Below are 22,802 nucleotides of genomic sequence, written 5' to 3'. Positions count from 1 at the left end.
GCCCCGGAATGTAGGCCGCCGAGATGTTGGACAGATGAGCTTGGGCCCATGTCATGATTGGGTCTACCTCTTGAAGAAGGGAGAGACTTCTGGTTCCACCCTGTCTCTTCACATAAGCCACTGCCGTGGTGTTGTCCATTCGGAGAAGCACGGATTTGCCTTCTATCAGGTGGTGGAAATCTTGAAGAGCTAGAAAGGCCACACGGAGCTCCAGGATGTTGGAGACCAGGGAGTGGGCTTGTGGAGGCCATCTCTCTTGAGCCACCTCTGCCAAGCAATGGGCTCCCCAACCAGAGTTGCTGGCGTCGGTTGTAATGATGACCCAAGGGATGGGAACTAGGGGATGGCAATTGAGCAGGTTCTTGCGTTGGAGCCACCATAATAAGCTGTTTCTCATGCTGTGGGAAACAAAAATACGCTGCTCGTGTTCCTCCAGGTTCCACTGAAGAAGAAAGCCCCTTTGAGACGGCCGTAGATGCCACAGTGCCCACTTGACCATAGGGGCCATTGAGACCATAGTGCCGATAATCTTGAGACACTGGGATGCCGTCAGAAAGGAGGAGGAAAGGGCTGGACAGATCCTCTCCCGCACCACCGGAATTTTCTCTAGAGGAAGAGAAAGTGTATTCTGGACGGTGTTGAACGGAGCCCCTAGATAAACCAGATGTTGAGAGGGCTCCAGATGGCTTTTTTGTAGATTCAACAACCATCCGAACTCCATGAGAGTTGAGGTGACCAGGTCCCTGTGGGACTGTAACGTTCATGCGTTTTTGTTAATGGATGGATTTTCAGCTGCAGAATGATCACACTCAGTAACCTTGTAGAGATACTGTTGAATAAACCTATCCAACTCTCAGGACTTGATCACGGTGTACAGCCTGTTATGCAATATACATATACTCAATCCGATGTTTTAGTGGAGGGATAGAACATATGAGAATGTATAGATGAGAGACAGGTTGTATGGTGATTACTAGGAGTAATATTAGGAGAGTTGCAGGTGATGGTAAAGCAGATAGGTTCTGATGTCTAGTATAGTGCAGATGGTTAGAGGACACAGATGGAGTATACTTAGACAGAGTAACCTAGTGCAAGGATAGTTGAAGGTAGTCCCAAGAGCTAACAGTCTATGCAGATGGTATGGAATAGATAGATAGATAGTCCTGGTAATTGCAGTAGATGACAGTAGGAGATTGGTTAGTAAGGAACCCCCTGTGGGGTACTTATCACTTAGATAGGTTAGTAGTAACAATGTCCATAGATAGAGAGGTGATCCCGTAGCGAGATACGGATCAGCGGCGAGGTTCCGGCGTCAGTTCAGCAAAGGAAATGTCAGCAGCTCCGACTTCACAGGAGAAGGTGCGGTGAACATGTGGTTTGAACGAGCGATGAGTGAGAGAAAGCCGGCGATTGAAATAGCCGCTCATAGCGGCGCTCGGCAATGATGTCATCCGGTCTTAAAGGTATATGCGTCTCTTGTTACACAAGATGGGACGCAATTAGCAAAGGAGAAATATGGAACAAGGGTACCAGAGGTACCAGAACATTACAGGGACAGAAGTTGATCCTTGTCTTGTGATAACAGTAGAAGATCGTCTAAGTAGTGGTGAAGACGCACACCTTTCATTCTAAATAGAGCTACCACAGCCAGAAGGACCTTGGAGAACACCCTTGGGGATGTGGACAGGCCAAAAGGACTGAACTGGAAGTGTCGAAGCTCTATCGCGAAACGAAGATACTTGTGGAAGTTCTCTGCTATAGGCACGTGGAAATATGCATCTTTGAGATCTATTGACACTAGCCAATCTTCTGGAAGCACTGCTTTCTGAATGGTAGATACGTTTTCTGTAACGCTGAGCGCTCCGGTCCCTGCTCCTGGACCGGAGCGCTCGCAGCGTTCGTTCCAGATCCACTCACCTGTGCCCGCTCCGGCTCTCTCCTCCGCTCCCCGCTCACGTGGTTCCCGGCGCGCTCCCTGCACCATAGGGCGCGCGCGCGCCGGCTGTTTGAAATTTAAAGGGCCAGTGCACCTGTAATTGGTGCCTGGTCCAAACCTCCCTTCCTGTTTCCTGTTTCATATATAAGTGACCTGCCCCTTCCTGCCCTTGCCAGATGTTTGTTGCCTCAGTGCCCTAGTGAAAGCGTTATTTGTGTAATCCCTTGCCTGTTGCCGAACCCTTTGCTAACGATTACCGCCTCTGAACCTGTGCTGCCTGCCCTGACCTTTGCTACGTCTGACTATGCCTCTGCCTGTCCCTTTTGTACTATGCCTATCTCAGCAGTCAGTGAGGTTGAGCCGCTACCGGAGGACACGACCTGGTAGTTATCGCCGCAGCAAGACCATCCCGCCTTGCGGCGGGCTCTGGTGAAAACCAGTAACTACTTAGAACCGATCCTCCGGTACGGTCCACGCCATTCCCTCACTGACACGGCGGATCCACTCCCTGCTCCGCTCCTGCTACCAGTCTGGAACCTGACAGTAAGATCTGGCCATGGATCCCGCTGATGTGCCTCTGCCTAGTCTCGCGAACCTTACTACAGTTGTGGCCCAGCAGTCGCAGCAGATCGCCCAGCAAGGTCAACAGCTGGCACAGTTGACCGCCATGCTGCAGCAGCTTTTTCCAGCACAGCAGCAGCCGCCTCATCCGCCTGCACCTGCTTCACCACTGCAGCCTGTGGCCGCCGCCACTTCTAGAGTCCATCTGTCCATGCCGGCCAAGTACGACGGTGATCCCAAGTTGTGCCGCGGATTCTTATCCCAATGCTCCCTTAACCTGGAGATGTCGGCTGACCAGTTCCCCTCGGAGCGAGCCAAGGTGGCATTTGTCGTTAGCCTGTTTTTCGGTGAAGGCCCTGGCCTGGGCTACACCGATTTAGGACCGCAACGATCCTGCCACTGCAAGTGTCCAGAGTTTCTTTCAGGAATTCCAGAGTGTCTTTGAGGAGCCAGCCTGGGCTGCCTCAGCAGAGACTGCGTTATTGAACTTGTCCCAGGGGAGTTTCTCTGTCGGAGACTATGTTATCCGTTTCCGCACCCTTGCTTCGGAACTCTCCTGGAATAACGAGGCGCTAGAGTGACCTCATCCATTTGGCCACCAGGATTGACCTGCGTTTTGCTGAGCGACGAGAGGAACTGCTACAGGAAAAGGGAAGTGCTCGCCCCAGACGCTTTCCTCGTCTGGCTCCTATCTTCCAGCATCCCCCGCAACCCTCTTCTGGGCCTCCCGCCGAGGAAGCCATGCAGGTGGATCGGTCTCGCCTGACCACACAAGAAAGGAACCGCCGTAGAGACAAGAACCTCTGTTTGTACTGTGCCAGTACTGAGCACTTTCTAAAGGACTGTCCTCTCCGTCCACTGCGTCAGGGAAACGCCCACACCTAGTCAACGTGGGAGAGGCGTTGCTAGGTGTGAATACCTCCTCTCCACGCCTTACTGTATCCGTGCGGATTTCCGTGTCCGCCAAGATCTCCTTTGCTGCCTCTGCCTTTCTGGATTCCGGTTCAGCCGGTAACTTCATCGACGCCTCGCTGGTGAACAAGTTCAACATCCCTGTGGTTCGTTTGCTGAAGTCCATCTTCATCTCCACAGTTAATGGAGAGAGACTCGACGGCATGGTGCAGTTCCGTACAGAACCCCTCCAGATGGACATCGGAGTCCTGCATTCCGAGCGATTGGAGTTTTTTGTGTTATCCCATTGCACCTCAGAACTCCTCTTGGGTCTGCCCTGGCTCCAGCGCCATTGTCCCGTTCTGGATTGGACCTCCGGAGAGGTTCGAAGCTGGGGTCCGGCTTGTTTCGGCAGATGTCTCAAGCCGGTACGAGGCAAGTCTGCACCAGTTATTTCTCCTCTTCCCGATCTGCCTGAACCATATGCGGATTTTTCAGACGTTTTTTGCAAGAAACAAGCGGAGGTGTTACCCCCACATAGGCCATATGACTGCCCCATTGACTTGCAACCTGGCACTACGCCACCTAGGGGTAGAATCTATCCTCTCTCCCCTCCAGAGACTCTAGCCATGTCTGAGTATATCCAGGAGAACCTGCAGAGAGGGTTTATCAGGAAATCTTCTTCTCCTGCCGGAGCAGGATTCTTCTTTGTTGCTAAGAAGGACGGCACCGTTAGGCCTTGCATAGACTTTCGGGGTCTCAACAGCATTACTGTAAAGAACCGTTACCCTCTTCCCCTGATTACGGAACTCTTTGACCGGTTACAAGGCGCCAAGTACTTCACCAAGTTGGATCTCAGAGGGGCCTATAACCTTATTCGCATCCGAGAGGGTGATGAGTGGAAGACGGCTTTTAACACCCGAGACGGGCATTTTGAGTACTTAGTCATGCCTTTCGGACTCTGTAACGCTCCAGCGGTCTTCCAGGATTTCGTTAACGACATTTTCCGAGATCTGCTCTATACCTGTGTCATGGTCTATTTGGATGACATCCTCATCTTCTCTACTAACTTGGATCAACAACGTGCTCATGTCCGCTTAGTACTCTCCCGTCTCAGGAAGAACCGCCTCTACGCTAAATTTGAAAAGTGCTTGTTCGACCGTACCAGTCTTTCCTTCCTGGGCTACATCATTTCCGCCAAGGGACTACAAATGGATCCTGCCAAACTGTCTGCCATCCTGGACTGGTCTTGTCCCTCTGGCCTTAAGGCCATCCAGCGATTCCTTGGATTCGCGAACTATTATAGACAGTTCATCCCGCATTACTCCACCCTTGTGGCACCAATTGTAGCCCTAACCAAGAGTCGGTTACTTGCGGGTTTTTTTCTAAGACTTTCTCTCCTGCTGAAAGAAATTATTCTATTGGGGATAGAGAATTACTCGCCATCAAGCTGGCCTTGGAGGAGTGGCGGCACTTACTAGAAGGATCGCTACATCCCGTGAACATCTACACGGATCATAAAAATTTATCATACCTCCAGTCTGCTCAGACACTAAATCCCCGCCAAGCTCGCTGGTCTCTATTTTTTGCCAGATTTAACTTCCGGATCCACTTTCGTCCAGCGAGCAAGAACTTCTCATTCTTCTGATGTCACAGGAGAGGAAGTCAAGCCACAGCACATTGTGCCCCCGGAATGTCTGGTCACTGTGGCACCTGTAGACTTGCGTAACCTCCCTCCCGGAAAAACCTATGTTTCTCCCCGTCTTCGCCTAAAAGTTCTTAAGTGGGGACATTCTTCTCTTCTCGCAGGACATCCTGGCGTCCGAAAGACTGTACAACTTATCTCCAGGAGATATTGGTGGCCATCCTTGGAGAAGGACATCTCTGAATTTGTGCAGTCCTGCTCTGTATGTGCCAGAGACAAAACCCCTCGCCAAAGACCCGCCGGCTTTCTCCAGCCACTTCCCATACCAGAGACCCCTTGGTCCAATATCGCGATGGACTTCGTTACGGACCTACCACCATCTCACGGTAAAACTATAATTTGGGTCGTCGTAGATCGCTTCTCGAAGATGGCGCACTTCATCCCGTTGCGAGTCTTACCATCCGCGCCTCAGTTGGCTAAGCATTTCCTCCGACACATCTTCCGGTTACACGGCCTGCCTTCACATATTGTCTCCGATAGAGGAGTCCAGTTTGTGTCCAAATTCTGGAGGGCTCTTTGTGGACGGCTCAAAATCAAGCTGGATTTCTCTTCTTCATACCTCCCCCAAACCAACAGACAAGTGGAGTGGGTCAATCAAATCTTGGGCGACTACCTTCGCCACTTCGTTTCCTCCCGTCAAGATGATTGGGTCGACCTCCTCCCGTGGGCGGAGTTTTCCTATAACCACAAAGACTCTTCCGCCACTAACAAGTCTCCCTTCTTCGTGGTTTACGGTCGTCATCCTCTGCCTCCTCTGCCGTTATCCTCCTCCTCCGGAGTACCTGCAGTGGATGACCTGGTGCAAGACTTTTCTGCCATCTGGGGTGAGACGCGCCTGTCCCTCTTACAGGCCTCATCCCGCATGAAAATCCAAGCGGACAAGAAACGTCGGCCTCCTCCTGTCCTGGTTCCCAGGTACATCCGCTTCAGGGTTCCTAGTTACAAGCTTGGTCCTCGTTACTTGGGACCCTACAAGGTCAAGAAGAGGATCAATCCGGTGTGTTACCAACTCCATCTCCCTTCCTCCCTTAAAATTCCCAACTGTTTTCATGTCTCTCTCCTCAAGCCTGCGGTCTTTAATCGCTTTTCCCCCAAGAATCTTCCTCCCACGCCTGTATCCGGTACCTCAGATGTCTTCTCCGTTCAGGAGATATTGGCCTCTAAATTGGTCAGGGGGAGAAGATATTTTTTGGTGGACTGGGAGGGCTGCGGTCCTGAAGAGAGATCCTGGGAGCCAGAGGAGAATATCTTGGACCGTAACCTCATCCTTCGGTTTCTGGGTACCAAAAAGAGGGGGAGACCAAAGGGGGGGGTACTGTAACGCTGAGCGCTCCGGTCCCTGCTCCTGGACCAGAGCGCTCGCGGCGTTCGTTCCAGATCCACTCACCTGTGCCCGCTCCGGCTCTCTCCTCCGCTCCCCACTCACGTGGTTCCCGGCGCGCGCGTCCCTGCACCATAGGGCGAGCGCGCACCGGCTGTTTGAAATTTAAAGGGCCAGTGCACCAGTAATTGGTGCCTGGTCCAAACCTCCCTTCTGTAACGCTCCGGCGTTTGTTTAGTGAACTGGATTTGCAGCTGCAGAATTTCCACTCAGTAGTCGTGTAGAGATGTGTTGAATTACCATATCTAACTCTCCAGACTCATCATTGTGGCCCAGCCTGCCTCACCATGCAAATATACAGACACTCAGATAAGATGTTACTGGAGTGATAGGTTGTATACGATAGTATAGAGGTGATGTGCTGAAAGGACAGGCGTGAGTAGTGATAGCAATGATAGGCACTCAATAGTAATGTTCTGGAGTGTTAGCAGATGGTGATAGATAGTATGCAGATAGGTTAGCAATCATGTACAATAACAGGTGGTAGGGGACAGCAGATGAATTGTACAGGAATTGCTAACTCAGTGCAAGGATATAGATGGTAGTAGACTCAATAGCTAGCAATCTATGTAACAGTGCAGATGATAGAAATAGTAATGCATAGATAGCAACAGTCTTTAGTATGCAAGAGTAGATAGTGTAAGTTGATAGGAAGGAATCCCCTGTGGGGTACTTATCACTAGTTGGTTTAGAGAGATGAGGGGTCCGGTAATGAGATAAGGATCAGGTAGCGAGATACAGGATCAGTAGCGAGATACAGGAAATAGCTGGAGGCTTCGGCAGCGTCAGACAAGGCTGTGTAACAAGCGGTAGGATCAGGTAGCGAGATACAAGATCAGAAAGTGAGATACAGGTTCAGGTAGCGAGATACAAGATCAAGTAGCGTCAGGTATAGCTGCATACAGGTGGCTTGCACGAACAACTTGTGAGTGAAAGCCGGCGATTGAAATAGCCGCTCAGAGCAGCGCCTAGTGATGACGTCATGAGAGTTAAAGGGACAGCAGCTATATGCGGAAGAAATGGGCTGGAAGGGTACCGAAGGTACCAGAATCTTACACCTTCCTGTTTCCTGTTTCATATATAAGTGACCTGCCCCTTCCTGCCCTTGCCGGATCTTTGTTGCCTCAGTGCCCTAGTGAAAGCGTTATTTGTGTAATCCCTTGCCTGTTGCCAAACCCTTTGCTAACGATTATCTCCTCTGAACCTGTGCTGCCTGCCCTGACCTTTGCTACGTCTGACTACGCCTCTGCCTGTCCCTTTTGTACTACGCCTATCTCAGCAGTCAGTGAGGTTGAGCCGCTACCGGAGGACACGACCTGGTAGTTACCGCCGCAGCAAGACCATCCCGCCTTGTGGCGGGCTCTGGTGAAAACCAGTAACTACTTAGAACCGATCCTCCGGTACGGTCCACGCCATTCCCTCACTGACACGGCGGATCCACTCCCTGCACCGCTCCTGCTACCAATCTGGAACCTGACCTTTTCTATTTTGAACTTTTCATTCTTTATGAATCCGTTGAGATAGGTGAGATCTATCACAGGACGCCATGATCCATTTTTCTTCTGTACTAGAAAGAGGGGCGAATATACGCCTTGGAATCTTTCTTGCATGGGCACCGGAACTATTGCGCCCTGAGCCGCCAAAGTGTTTACATGGTCGAGCAAAACACTTCTTCTCTCGTCCTGAGAAGGCAAGCAAGTGGGGATGAACCTGGAAACGGGATCTGTCGAGAAGGTCCATGTGTGTCCTATGGACACTGTCTTAATGGTCCAGAAGTCTGAGATTGAGGCCGCCCAGACACGCTGAAAGTGGAGCAGGCGCGCCTCCACCTGGCATGTCTGAACGGGCCCTATCTCAAAAAGACTTTGAGGTTTCTTGCTGAAGGTGCTGAGCCTCTGACCGTCTTACGAGAGGATGCTTGGCTTCCTTTCCAATTTCTCCTATAATCTCGCCCAGGCCTGTATGAGCGGGCATCTCTTGAACGCTCTGCAAACTGCTTTCTTGGTTGCTGCTTCTTAGGGCCAAAGAGGCGCCTATCTTGGGGAAGGAAACCTGACTTTCCACCCGTCACTTTAGTAATTGCATTATCCAATTTGTTTCCGAATAATGAAGATCCTTCAAAAGGGATTTTGCACCAAGCCTGCTTGGAGGCTGGGTCTGCCAGCCAGGGGGGCAACCACAGGGCCCGTTTGGCTGTGACAGAAGCCAACATGGATCTGGATAAGAGACGTAACACATCAATGGAAGCTTCTCCAAGAAACACAGAAGCTAACTTCAGTTCCTGAACAGGAGAGTTTTCTACTGCATCTTCAGACACACTCCTTAATTTCAGTTCGACATCAGAAACCCAGGTTTCCATGGCCTTAGACATAGCTGCTAATGCTAGCACAGGTTTACAAGCCGCACCGGCCGTGATATAGATTCTCTTTAAATCTAGATCCATTTTCCTGTCCAGAGGGTCTTTAAAGGAAACCGCATCGTCCAGCGGCAGGGTAACATGTTTTGCTAGTCTGGAGACTCCGGCATCCACCAGAGGAGCTGATTCCAGGTGACTGACCTCTTCTGGTTTAAAGGGATACAATTTAGCCAATTTAGAGGATAAGGAGGCTTTGCCATTCCCTCTACTCCATTCTTCCAGAATGACATCCTTTGATTCCGAAAGGAGGGGAAAGTTTAGCCGCTCTTTCCCCAGGTGTTTGAAAAACCTTCTCTGTTTCGTTTGTAGGGTAATGGGATCTTCCCATTTCAGAGCCTCTTTGACTGCTCTTATGAGAGGTGAAACAAAGGCAAAATCAAAGCCCCCAACTGCACCTTCCTCTTCATCCGAATCACTTTCTGAGGATTTTCCGGAAGTGAAGCTTGGTTGAGAGGGACCTTGTTCTTCAGGAGCCTCAGCAGGAGAGCTGGAAGTAGCAGGCCCAGGTGTGGGACTAGCACCCCGCTCTTTCATGGATTGTTGGACAATCCGTTTCACCAGGGATTCCAATCTCTGATCTTCAGACTCTCTCTCACCAGAAGCACGAGCAAAACAGGGCTCGCAAAGGGACTTGTCCTCCGGGACATGCGCCCCACAACCCCTGCAGACTCTCTGGGCCATATGGCTACTGTGGCGGTGTGTGCGGTGTCTGGAGGAGGAATTTGAGCGTCTCCTTTCATGCCTGCTCCCTGATGGAAACTCATGGCTTCTTGACCTTGAAGAAAATTCTCTTTGTGGCCTGACAGGGTCTCTTTCTTGACCAGACCTGGAGGAGCTGGGAGAAAGAGAAATCCAGGGAGACACAGGATTTAGCCATGAATCATGAGCCAGCATCCCCAGTGGCGGAGCCAGAGGGTTAGCTGGGGTGGCAATTGTCACCCCAGAAGAAGTCCTTGCCACCCCTGTTGCCACCCCAATCCTGGGCGGGTGGCCGGGTGCATGGCAGCGGAGGAATCACAGGGCAGGGGATCGCCATAAGGCCGGGAGCTGCGGAGGGAGGCGGATGGAGAGCAGGGAAGACCGGACTCCTGCTACTTACACAGCAAGTGGTGTCGGCAGGGGGGGCTGAACGGAGCTTCAGCCCCGAGTGTGCCAACCAAAAAGTCCCGGGTCTCGTGTGTGGATCGTCATCGTTTTAAGTTATTTGCCTGCCCCCGCCCCGAGTGTCAAATATGCCATTGCATTGCTCCTACTTCCTTCGGCTCGTCATGTGACAGCAGAAGAGGTTCTCGGAGCGGAGGAGGATTTCAAATTCCTCCCCTTGCCGCCTAGCATTGGCTCCGCCTCCACCCCCTCCGTCTTCTGGCTGCAGCGCTGCTCAGCTCAGCTGAGAGCCGAAGGAAGAAAAATGTGAGTGCCCGAGGGGGGAGGGGGGGGGAAAGAAGGAAGAATGTGAGTGCCCGAGGGGGGGGGGAATGTGAGTGCCTGAGGGGGAGGGAGGAGGAAGAATGTGAGTGCCCGAGGGGGGGGGGAGAATGTGAGTGCCTGAGGGGGAGGGAGGAGGAAGAATGTGAGTGCCCGAGGGGGGGGGAGAATGTGAGTGCCTGAGGGGGGGGGGAATGTGAGTGCCTGAGGGGGAGGGAGGAGGAAGAATGTGAGTGCCCGAGGGGGGGGGGAGAATGTGAGTGCCTGAGGGGGAGGGAGGAGGAAGAAGGTGAGTGCCCGAGGGGGGGGAGGAAGAAGGTGAGTGCCTGATGGGGGGGAGGAAGAAGGTGAGTGCCTGAGGGGGGGGGAGGAGTAAGAAGGTGAGTGCCTGAGGGGGGGGAGGAGGAAGAAGGTGAGTGCCTGAGAGGGGGGGGAAGAAGAAGGTGAGTGCCTGAGGGGGGGGGGGAAGGAGGAGGAAGAAGGTTAGTGCCTGAGGGGGGGGGGGTGGAAGAAGGTTAGTGCCTGAGGGGGGAGGAGGAAGAAGGTTAGTGCCTGAGGGGGGCGCAGCCCCCCCATCCATGCGTCCAGCCCCCTAATCTGCATGCAGGGGCGTTCAATGGGATTTTTTTTTTTTTGCATCACCTGATTAGAGCCAGAGGCTCTAATAGGGCGATGCAAAGGGTGGACCCGGGGCGCAGAGCAGTGCATCCCGAGCCCACCCATTGCGTGACAATAGCGAATGAATATTCGCTATTGTCACACCGATCCAACTCCTGGCCAATCAGGAAGCGCTTCCGATACGCGCTTCTTGATTGGCCACAAGACAAACCCCTTGCCATTAGCCGAGGAGGAGGCGGAAGGACTCGTGGAGACGCGCCGCCGGTCACCGGTACTCAGAAGAAGCCGCTGCTGCTGGAAGGACTCGTGGAGACGCGCCGCCGGTCACCGGGACTGAGAAGAAGCCGCCCGCTGCCGCTCCAGGTAGGTAAGGGGGCACGCACGCTGATCTCTGCATTGGGGGCATGTACGCTGGTCACTGCATTGGGGGCATGTATGCTGGTCACTGCATTGGGGGCATGTATGCTGGTCTCTGCATTGGGGGCATGTATGCTGATCTCTGCATTGAAGGGGGCATGTACACTGATCTCTGCATTGAAGGGGGCATGTACGCTGGTCACTGCATTGAAGGGGGAATGTACGCTGGTCACTGCATTGAAGGGGGAATGTACGCTGGTCACTGCATTGAAGGGGGCATGTACGCTGGTAACTGCATTGAAGGGGGAATGTACGCTGGTCACTGCATTGAAGGGGGCATGTACGCTGATCTCTGCATTGAAGGGGGCATGTACGCTGATCTCTGCATTGAAGGGGGCATGTACGCTGATCTCTGCATTGAAGGGGGAATGTACGCTGGTCACTGCATTGAAGGGGGCATGTACGCTGGTCACTGCATTGGGGGCATGTATGCTGGTCTCTGCATTGGGGGCATGTATGCTGGTCACTGCATTCAGGGCATGTATGCTGATCTCTGCATTGAAGGGGGCATGTACACTGATCTCTGCATTGAAGGGGGCATATACGCTGATCTCTGCATTGAAGGGGGCATGTACGCTGGTCTCTGCATTGAAGGGGGCATGTACGCTGGTCACTGCATTGAAGGGGGCATGTACGCTGGTCACTGCATTGAAGGGGGCATGTACGCTGGTCACTGCATTGAAGGGGGCACGCTGGTCACTCTGCATTGAAGGGGGCACATACCTTAATTACTGAAGGCCCGTTTCTCACTTTTGCGACCTCAAAGTCACGCAATTTTTTACAGCGTTTTTTGCCGCAAAGCAATGCCTATTACATTTTTCTGTTTGCGCCCCCCTAACATTTTTGAGCACCAGCCGCCACTGTCCCCAATATACCTAGAACATTGTGCACATATTAATCTGCAAGTGTTCACAGATATTTATAGGTCAGAGTGTTTAACTGACAAAGAATGATGTGCCATAGAACTGCTGATGTGGATGTATTTTTCTGCTCTGTATCTAATAAATGCATACTTTACACCCCCCCTTTCCAGTACCCCCCAGAGCTCTTCAGGCCCCCCCCCACCAGTGCTCTTTAGTCCCCCCCTCCCCCAGGACTCTTCAGCTCCCCACAGTGCTTTACAGCTCCCCCCTATTTTCATAGATTTAGGCTAATATGTATTCTGCCACATATTTTTTGTAAAAGTGTATTTTGATTGGTTTGCAAAAAAGTTATTACATCTACAAACTGGAACTTTTTATTTTTTAATTGTTTTTACTAGTAATGGCAGCGATCAGCGATTATTAGAGGGACTGCGACATTGCGGTGGACAAATCTGACACTAAATGACACTTTATATATTGACCCCCCAAAATAATACCTTGCCCCCCCTTTGCCACCCCTGTTTTAAAAGTCTAGCTCCGCCACTGAGCATCCCTCCTCCATATCCCCCTAAAATGTACCAGCACTCACCTGTTGTGAGAGGGCTGGCCACAAGTTGCTTCAGGGCGGTGAAGCAAGATCCATGTTTCAGGCAAAATCAAAACTGACAAGGAAATAGAGAGCATACAGCGGATCACTATAAGGTAATAAGGAACACTCAGGTGTCATCTTAATATGCATTCAACCGCTTCCCCCCCTGCACACCGCCAAAAAGTATACAGCATCCGGCCCCACATACCTGGATTCACAACGGACAAGGTACCGGGAAGATGTCGCTATGCCCACAGTGCTTCCCATTCGCACTGGAGCTGACAGGCATTTAAATTTTCACGCCAGGATGACGTCAGTGATGGCCGGCCGCAATCGCAAGTGTGCATGCGCGGACCAGGCCTCGCTTCCTGAATGGAGGGGGAGCAGGAAGGAGATGGCTGGAACGCAAGGAGCGTTCCAGCCGCCATTGGGCCACCAGGGATAGCAAAGAAGTACAATTAAGACACACAAACAAAACAAATACGCTGCCATGGAGGAAGATAAATCTTCAGACCCTGTCAGGATATCCTTTGGTCATCCGAAGCACCGCACAGTTTATCAGCCAGAGGGGATTTTGAATGTCACTCACCCGCCTGTGGCTGGGCCCTGGACATATACACCGACTTTCATTCTGAGGTAAGCCGACCAAATTTCAACAGGAAATAATCCAAATAGGGTCCTTGGAGGAGGACAAAAAAGGAACACTGGCTGTACCTGCAAGCTGAAATTTATAGAGGGGGGTCCTATACCATTGGAGAGGAGGCGGGGTTAACCCACACGTAGGCTGCCATGGAGACTGTCAGGAAAACGGTGTATCTCACATGTACAAACACAGACTAGGCCCCGATTACAATTTTTTGCACCATAAAGGCAGGATGAGGAAGAGGAGTAGGAGGAGTTCGGAACAGGAGGCAAACTGAAGCGCCCTGCAATCCTCGGCGGTGGAAGATGCGCCAAAAAAATTTGAAAGGTGTATCTCACACGTACCGATACAGACTATGCCACAATTTAATTTTTTTCTCCCCAAAAGGGTGTATATTGAATAGCGGAATAGAAAAAAAGTATATAAAAAGGTCTATCTCATACAAACCGATACAGACTATGCCGCAATTTAATTTTTTTTACCCCAAAAGGGTGTATATTGAATAGCGGAATAGAAAAAAGTATATAAAACGGTGTATCTCACATGTACCGATACAGACTATGCCGCAATTTAATTTTTTTTACCCCAAAAGGGTGTATATTGAATAGCGGAATAGAAAAAAGTATATAAAATTGGTGATTTTTCAATAGCACATGTGAACACAGCAGTGTCTTATGTTTTATGTCACGGTCAGCAGCAGGCTATGAAGGGGAAAAAAAAAAAATTCCCCTTGAACTTTGTAATTTTTAAATAGCAGATTAGAACAGCACTCTGTAGTAAAATATAGCTGAACGCTGCACACAACAGACTGATAGAAATATTTTTTTTTCTCCCTCCTCCTCCTCAGTGGGCTCAAGTGAGGGCAAAAAGATCGTTCACTGCACCACCCCCCACACAGCAAAATCGATGTAGATCGCTAACGGATGATTGTTCTGTCCTGTGTCTCCTAATCTCTCCCTGCCTACTCTTTCCAGCCTGTCCCTAAAATGCTCAAATATCTTTCCCTGCCTACACTCTGACCTGTCCCTGCATTCTTTTCGGGCACAATGCTGTTTTTCCCTGTCTGTCCCTAATCAGCAGCAGCCAGCACCGTTATGTGTGCTCTCTCCCTACACTACAGCAGACTGACGCACAGCGCGCTGTGTCTCTAGCTTATAAAGACCTGGGTCACATGCTTCATCTGGCCAATCACAGCCATGCCATTAGTAGGCATGGCTGTGATGGCTTCTATGGCACACCAGTTAAATGCTTGTTGATTGGCTGTTGAAAGCCCGCCATTAAAAGCACGCCATTACATACAATACAGGAAATAAAATTACCAAACCCGGATTTTAAACCCGAACATACAGTAAAGTTTTCGGGTCCGTGTCCGGGTAACAAAAATCCAATTATCTGGTACGGACCCGAATAATACAGTCCGTGTTCGCTCAACACTACTCACCATCCCATGGACATATGTGAATAAAGATAAAGAGGCATCTAAGTGTACACTGCTATTAACCTTTAATTGATTCACATTCAAAGTGGAATTGCACTCGCATGAATCGGCACAATGGGCTTGTGTGGCGTCTTATGCTTTTGCATCACGACTTCCTCAGTAGGGGGTGGAGCTAATGACGGACCAGCATGCTTATATACACTACACTCCTCCTCTAAAGGCGCGGTCTCCGGGTGTCCCCGGAAGCCGGAAATCAGTGGCGTCACTAGGGCGGGGCCAGAGGGGGCCAGCGCCTCTAACACACAGCAGGACGGCGAGCAGGCTGGGCGGACTGGCGTCCCAATGAGCGAGTGGAGGGGCGGTGCTCAGCGGAGCGGCATGATGTCAGGGAGATATGCGTGGCGCGCGTCTGCGCAGTGCGCACCAGCCCCCCCAGCCTGGCCGAAAGCGCGCGCGGGAGTGGCGTGACTGGCGGCAGGCGCGGGCTGTCCAGTGTGTGTCCACAGTCCACAGTGTGTCTGTCCTGTCGGGGATCGGGAGTCACTGTCCGGGACGGGGATGGTCGGGAGTCGGGACTCGGGACCACTGACCAGACGGTGAGGCCGCGAGGCGGCCGAAGGCAAGACACACTGGCGCCAGGCGTCTCTCTGGAGTCTGAGTGGAGTGGACTGGCAGCCAGCAAGCATAGGCCTTAAGGCCTAAGACCAGCCCAGCAGCAGTGAGTCAGCAAGAGCAAGCCAAGGCCAAGCGCTGCAGAGGAGGAGTGGAGGACTCAGACTGAGGAGCAGTGGCGCACGCAGGAGAAGTGACTGAGGAGCCAGCCAGGCCAGCAGCCATCAGCACTGCAGCAGCAGGAGGACACCAGGAGCAGCCATAGGCTGGCATCGGCTTAGAGGTGGCACTCTGCCTGGGAGGTGAGTCAATGCCCAGCCCAGCCATTTGTAATGCATCATACCACCCTCAAGCACATCCAACAATTGTCAATGTGGAGGGACAGTGCTTGACTTGCCAAGCTGACAGAATTTTACAGCTGAACAATGCTGTAAAATTCTGTCAGCATGTCAGCCCACATTGTCATTTTCAGGGGTATTGAGTCCACTGCACATTTGCATCTCATACCACCCTCACCCCTGAAAATGACAATGTGGGCTGACATGCTGACAGAATTTATTTTACAGTTGAGCTGAACTGCTCCACTAGTGCGAGTGCCACCTCTAAAACCGATGTCCCCGGGCCTGCTTCTTGTGTTCTGGGTCACTGTGTCTGGTTCCATTGCTGCGTACTGCTGCCTCGCCTTACAGGTGACTCCGCTAATCCTGTCCGCATGCTCTGGGCCTTCAGATATATAAACATGAAATATTCGTGACTGATGCCCATTGTCATGAATATTTCATGTTTGTCTTTATTTGGCCAATTTTTCACAAATGTTTCATGTTTTATGCTATTGAAGGCCCAGAGTGTGTGGACGACATCAGTGGAGTCACCGGTAAGGCGAGACAGCAGCACGCAGCAGAGGAGCTAGACACAGCCAGCACGCAAGGAGCAGGCCCGGGGACATCGGTTTTAGAGGTGGCAGGTAAGTGGAGCAGTGAGTCCACTGCACATTTCCTTTCTCGTACCACCCTCATGCCCCTGAAAATGACAATGTGGACTGATCCGCTGACAGAACTTTACAGTTGAACATGGCAAACATGTATAATACATGTCCGTAAGTTTGCTATGTCCAGCTGTAAAATTCTGTCAGCGTGTCAGTCCACATTGTCATTTAATGTTTATGCTTTTATTATCCATTGTCAGTAATATTTCATGTTTATGCATTTGATGCCCATTGTCAGGAATATTTCATGTTTATGTGTTTTGATGTCCACTGTCGGGAATATTTCAGGTTTATGCTTTTGATGCCCATATTGGGGGGTCTATATATATATATATATATATATATATATATATATATATATATATATATATATATATATATATATATATATATATATGTATGTGTGTGTGTGTGTGTGTGTATATGTATATATATATATGATGTGTGTGTGTGTATGTATATATATATATATATATATATATATATATATATATATATATGTATATATATATATATATATAATGTGTGTGTATATATATATGTGTGTGTGTGTGTGTGTGTGTGTGTATATATATATATATATATATATATATATATATATATATATATATATATGTATATATATGTGTGTGTATATATATATATATATATATATATATATATATATATATATATATATATATATATGTATATATGTGTGTGTGTGTGTACCTTAGATTGTAAACTCCTTGCGGGCAAGGACTGATAATAATGTGCAATGTAGATATAAATTGACAGCGCCATATAAGAACCTGAAATAAATAAATAAAATGTGTATGTATGTGTATATGAGAAATAAAAACAATATGAGAGATATTTGATAAAAACCACCAGAAAAATGTGACTTGCACATTATCGCAAATCCCTATACACATTTTGATAACTGGAGGTTTTGTAGCATCACTACATTAACACTAAGGCTACGTTCACATCTAGGCGTTGCTATTTTATAGGCATTTTTTATTTTTTTATTTTTTTCTTCAGGCGTTTTTGTGCAGGCGTTTTTAGGTTGACAAGTGACCAATGGAAAAAAAACAAAAAATGCCTGTAATTCAGGGCTGTGGAGTCGGTAGATAAATGTTCCGACTCCTCAGTTTTTTGTACTTCCGACTCCGACTCCTCTGTATTAATATGTATTAATCTTTCGACACTGACTTGGGTGGGTGGCATTGCAGTAACTATTCTGGCCACATCACTAACTATCTCTGGATAAACAAGGATGGCTTCTTCAACAGTAAGTTTTGATGAGCGATCATACTTTTCAACTTCTTTTAGTGCTTTATAAAACTCCTTTTGGAATTTTTTTATTTGGACATTTACTGGTTGTTTAATGCTTATGCGACGTCGCTTTCCTTTAGCAACTTCCATTTTGTCTAAGAAGGAATCAAAGTCTAATTCTTCGAAGAAGATGATCCTGAGCTACCACTATTGCTTAAAAGAACTTAATCATGTGGAGGTATTTCAGGTCGTTACCCCTTCATACGAACTGCTACATCATAGAGGGCCTTTTTCCCAGTAGCAGTCTGTTCACTGTTTAACAAAAGTCGGCTCATTGGGTCAACATAAATAGCCGCTAACAAGATTTCATTTTCCAGCAAAAGACTCTCTCTTTTCATCATTGAAGATGCAATGCCCTCAGCTATTAACCCTTCATTTTTGTTAAGGCGATATAACAGGCTCTTCCATTCCAAGAGGAATTTACCCGGGGTTAGATCGTCACATTGCAACCTCTTGGTGACAGTGATGACAGTGAAGGGGTGAGAAAGAAGGTTCTCCAGCTCTTTTGTTTGTGTCCACTGGCTTTCAGTTAATGCAAGATTTTCTTTGTCCATTTCTTCTATGAAGTCTTTAAGTTCAAGCAAACGCTTCGCCATTAAATAAGTGCTTCCCCCAGCGAGTTGTTTGATCCAAAATGACTCCTTTTCCTGCACGTCTTTTCAAAATTGCATCTGTTTTCGGGGCCCTGGCTGCAACAGTTACTTGCCGTAATTTGCATATTAGTGTAGCTGCATGGCGATCTTTTAATCCATCTCTTATGGCAAGTTGCAGTGTATGAACAGCACATCGCATATGATGAATAGTAGCAAGCTTCAATGCTTCTTCAACAAAGTTGTCTAAAAAAATGTCAGCATTCTCTTCAGTTTCTAAACTTTCTCCAATACTTGCAGAGCTATCTTCCTCTAACTCTAATATCTGTTTGTTGCCTTCTTCATCTGCGTTCATCTTCTCAATTGTGCTCAACATGTTAGAAGCGTTATCTGTCACAACCCATAAAATCTGTTCCTTTTGTAATTTCAAAATCTTCTAGAACACCCTCCACTTATTTCTGAAGATAATCACTGGTGTGATGTGCCTGAGTGTCCTTTAATCCTATGGTCCGTGTTATTGTTTTGTTATTTTCATCCACAAATCTTACATTATTAGCAAAACAATTGACTTTGTGACGTGTGCATGCATCCATTTTAAGGAAGACAAAACGTCCTTTCAGTACTTTCTGTAGTTCTTCCTTTTTACATTTGGCCTCCTAAATTATAAGTTTCCTTATACTAAGTCATTAATTATAACTTTTTGTGAATTGGGACATTTAAACTTGCTTTTTTTTTTTTTTTTAATTCCAATCTCAATTTATTAGGAGTCGGAGTCGGTGCATTGTTTTCCGACTCCAGGTACCCAAAATTTCCTCCGACTCCTCGATTCCGACTCCACAGCCCTGCTGTAATCTGCCAAAAAAAAGAAGCTCATGTACTTTTTTGAGCTTCAGGTACTTTGCTTCAGGCGACAAAATTCTCATATGTGAACAGGGGCTATTGAAATGAATAGGATTTTGGTTGTTGGGTGTTTTGAGACTTCAGAGATGAGCGCTTTACGAGCTGAAAAATGCTCAGGTGTGAACAGGGCCCTAATGGCCATTGGAGCGATACTAAAAAAGCATCCAGTTATTAAAATAGAAGGATTTGGGATAGTGCGCAGGTAACTTTTTCCTTTTTTGTTTTTTTATTGTATGTATTGTGGCATTGTTGCAGGCCAAGAGTAGTGTGAGTTTGAGCACAGGGCTTAATATTGTATATTTGAATACATTTGATACCCATTGTCAGGATATATAAAGTTTATGCATTTATTGCTCATTGGCAAGTTATACCAAGCTAATGCAACTGCTGCTCTTTGGCATGTTTATTTGTTGGTATCTGATGTGTGTGCATGTAGCGCACACACATACACCATATATCCTATTATACTTATAGTATTTTACCATTTTGTTTTTTGGTAATTGTTCTTATTTATGAATGGTCGTGGACCTCGTGTGTATACAACGATTATTTTTTTTATGGTGACATTTTGATAATGCACATTTATTAAGTTGTGTGATAATGCGGTTTCCAATTGAGTTATTTTAATTAATTGCTGGTTGGTAGTGCAACTACATTTATCAATTAAATATTTAATAAAACAAATATTATTAATTTATGTTTAATTGTTCCATAAGAACAACATGCATCATTTATTTTTCCAGATTCAATTCAACTCAAAAATGGATATCCGTTCATTTTATTCAGTAGTAAATGTTAAAGCCCAGAAGGCTGATACCTCAAAAGAGCAGCAACAAGAACAATGTGAGCCTGGTCCATCTTCTTCCTTTGAAGAGCTTGAGAAGGATGACGTGGAATATGACACTGCTGAAATATCAGATGGTGATGAACCTTTGCAGATTGAAGAAGCAAGCACCTCCTCACCAAGCAATATTCAACACAGTGCTTATGAGGAGGAATTCAGTGAAGCTGAACACCCACAGAGTGCACAAACATCTGCTAATATTGAAAAAACAAAGGTACAAGGACCAGATGATATCAGCCAGTGTGCAAGTGAAGGGCCTATATTAAAAAAATACCCACAGAAACAAATGGGAGCACGCTTAAGGTCATTCCGCCCACAGTGGTTTCAATCATTTGAATGGTTGGAATATTCTGTATCCCAGGATGAAGCATACTGTTTTCCTTGCCGATTTTTTTCAACATCAAAATATCTCCATGGGCATGTTAAGCAAGTACCATTTGTCAACACAGGGTACAAAAACTGGAAAAATGCACTCGAAACTGGTAAAGGAATACTACAGCATGAGAAGTCTGCTTCACACAAGGATTCCTATGTCAGATGGCAGGATTTCAAAAAGAGTGTAAGCCAGGATACATCGATCATGAAAGATCTAACTAAAGCTTACACACGAGAGGTCAATGAAAATAGACATTACATAAAAACCATTGCAGAAGTTTTGTTGCTAACAGCCAAGACTAAAATTGCCCAGAGAGAGCATCGGTTCACCTCTGATCATGTCAACCATGGAAATGTACGCGAAATTCTCTATTTAATGGCAGAAAAAGACAGCATTGTAAAGAAAAAAAAATTAGAGGACCTAGAAATGCAAGATATCTACATCCATCTATCCAAAATGAACTTCTGTCAATTATGGCCGCTCTTGTTAGAGAAGGCATTGCACAGAGCATTAAAGGAAGTCCCTTTGCCATCATTGCAGATGAAACAAAAGACCTAAGTAAATCGGAACAACTGTCTGTCGTACTACGTTTTTTCCATGAACAGATGGTCCATGAACGGTTCTTAAAATTCTACCGAGCAGATAGCCTTGATGCCGAATTTCTAACAGGATACATATTCCAGGTCCTAGCATCTCTAGGCATTGATAAAAATTATTGTGTGGGACAAGGCTATGATGGAGCCTCTGTAATGAGTGGACAGCTTAATGGTGTACAAGCACGCATTAAAAAGCATGTGCCTTGTGCACTGTACATTTATTGCATGAGTCACCGCCTCAACCTGGTCATCATGGACACTGTGAAGAATGTACAGGCAGCAAATGAATTTTTTGTGAAACTGGAAAAGCTGTATGTGTTTTGCAGTAATTCTGTTGGTTACTCAGTGTTTGCTAAAGTGCAACAAGAAATGTCAAACAAACCAGCTATCCAGCTTAAACAATTAAGTGACACAAGATGGACATGCCAACATGCAGCCTGCAATGCTGTTCTTAAAACACTTGACCCTCTGTTGGAAACTCTTAATATTTTGGCAGAAGGGAACCATACTGAGAGAGCAGTTGAGGCAAAATCTATTCGCCAGTTCATTGATTTTGGCTTCATTCTGGCACTTGTGTTTTTTGAGAACATACTAAAAAGGACCCAGACACTCTGGGCCTAATTCATAGTACTGCTATTTGGCTAACGCCGGGATTTTTGCGAACCGGCGAAACTTTACGTCTGAAATCAGTATTCAAAGTACGGCGGGCGGCCAATAACGCCTAGTGTTAGATTCACGAAGATGCTACAAGGTCAGAGCGTGACTTAAAAACAGGTCAGCTAAAAGCTCGACTAATGTTTAGCCAAATTTTTCCCTGTACCCCAAAAATCCCAAATCACTGTGGAAGGTGTGGAGATGAATTTGGAGATGACTAGCTTTTGAAAAATGTCAAAAACTGACCTAGAAAGAGAGATATCTGCAAAAGTGTAGAAAGTAAAAACAGCTCCTCAAGTCCCGAGCTGCAAGAGCGCGAATGTGCGCATGCGCAACGCCAACTAGGCTCAAAAAGTTCCGCTAGCGCGAATTTGGGCAATCTCTTTTTTGAATGCGAACTAAAAATCCGCTGTATCGCCCATATAAAAGTGGAAAGAACCGGCGGATTTGAAAAACATGCACACTTCTACCAAGGGATCCCTTAGTAAACACCATCACATTCCATACACCTTTCCTGCTAACTCTGAAATAATAACAGTGAAATCTACCGTGTTTATATAGAACCTCCACATTATCTAAGTTATCCCACAAAATATTACATTGGGGAATGGGTACTCAGATAGAAGAAAAATAGATGTAAAACATATTTCAAATAAAGATTCTTAACATTTCACAAATATACAGGAAAACTCACAATTTTGCCAATATTCTATATGTTTCAAAAGAATGTTTCTCTAAATATATTGCAAATACAGTTTCTTCCATATGGGTATGGCCAAGTGTTAGCATTTGAGTACACATTTAACTGCAGGTATATATCCCCATACTTGGCTAATTAGCAAAGTATGGCCAACAAACAAATATAGCTTTACCTCTCAATATTGCTAGATATTGACTTTATGTGGCATCTTTTGTATTTAGTTAATGTCTTTATATTAAAAGTTTGGTGATACATATGCCTTTTTCAAACATGAGCAAAATTATTGATGCTAACATTTGGAGGGTTGGAGACCTCCAATTGTTGCCCATACAGAGGGCTCATTCT

At 47.4% G+C, this 22,802-nt stretch overlaps 1 pseudogene across 1 annotated transcript; it reads left to right on the top strand.

Annotated features, from left to right (window-relative positions):
- The first annotated feature begins 20,048 nt into the window (after window positions 1-20,048).
- LOC309562170 (zinc finger MYM-type protein 1-like) lies at window positions 20,049-21,724 on the top strand (annotated as a pseudogene). Its single transcript has one exon. The product of its transcript is annotated as a zinc finger MYM-type protein 1-like (transcript).
- Window positions 21,725-22,802: the final 1,078 nt, after the last annotated feature.

This window comes from Pelophylax lessonae (genome assembly GCF_965119305.1).
Source record: "Pelophylax lessonae genome assembly, chromosome: 8".
Lineage (NCBI taxonomy): Eukaryota > Metazoa > Chordata > Amphibia > Anura > Ranidae > Pelophylax > Pelophylax lessonae.
The sequence above is the reverse complement of the archived record's forward strand: the minus strand, read 5'-3'. Positions and strand labels throughout refer to the sequence as shown.